Genomic DNA, 886 nt, shown 5'->3' on the forward strand with positions numbered 1-886 from the left:
ACTCGTAATAAAATTTTCAGAAGTTTTATGTTTTATACTATACTTACCATCATCAAGAGAGCCATATATCTGAAAATTTTAAGTTTTTTGAATTGTTTGGTTCCCTCAAAAGTCATCAATATGAGCTTGATGTTAGCTTGGGATAGATCACTCCAAAGACAAAGTCTTTGACCCTACAATCAAAAGGAAAAAAGCTTTGCTAATAAAAGATGAATCTGATGTTGAATCTGAGTATGGTTTCTCGTACTAAAGATCAAAAGGAGAAGGACGAATGTGCCTCCTTCATAAAGAAAGCAAACAAAAAAACTTGGCTGAAATAACGTAGAAGCCACCTTAGAGACGATAAGAAGCATAAATCAAAAGTGGATGTTGTTTACTAAAACTGTGTAGATAAAATCACATCAAATTTGAGTGTCCCAAGTTGGTTAAAAACAATAGAGATCTAGATGACATAGCTAACATATGTTTTATAGCTAACTACGAGTCAAACTAGGAGATAATGATGTTTGAAATTAATCTTTCTTTTTTCTGAACTTAAGACCATGTATAAAGAACTTCTCAAAATTTCTAAAAAATTATCCAAAATATACTTTAAGCTAAAGAAAATTTAAAAATCTAAACTTTTGATATAAGAGATCTCAAAATTGGATATGAGAACTTTCAGGAAGCAAATAAAATGTTGAAAAAGAAAAATGCATCATGATTTTTTGAGATAACTTTTTTTAATGAAAACACTCAAAAAATAATATTTTAGGAATACAAAAATAAAATTCTGATAAGTCTGTCACATATTTGTGTAATTTATACATATTATTTTATAAATATTTTAAATAAAATAAGCAACTATAAAATAATCAAACAATTCAAAGTAAAATAATCAAATTTA

This window comes from Arachis ipaensis, chromosome B02 (assembly GCF_000816755.2).
Source record: "Arachis ipaensis cultivar K30076 chromosome B02, Araip1.1, whole genome shotgun sequence".
Lineage (NCBI taxonomy): Eukaryota > Viridiplantae > Streptophyta > Magnoliopsida > Fabales > Fabaceae > Arachis > Arachis ipaensis.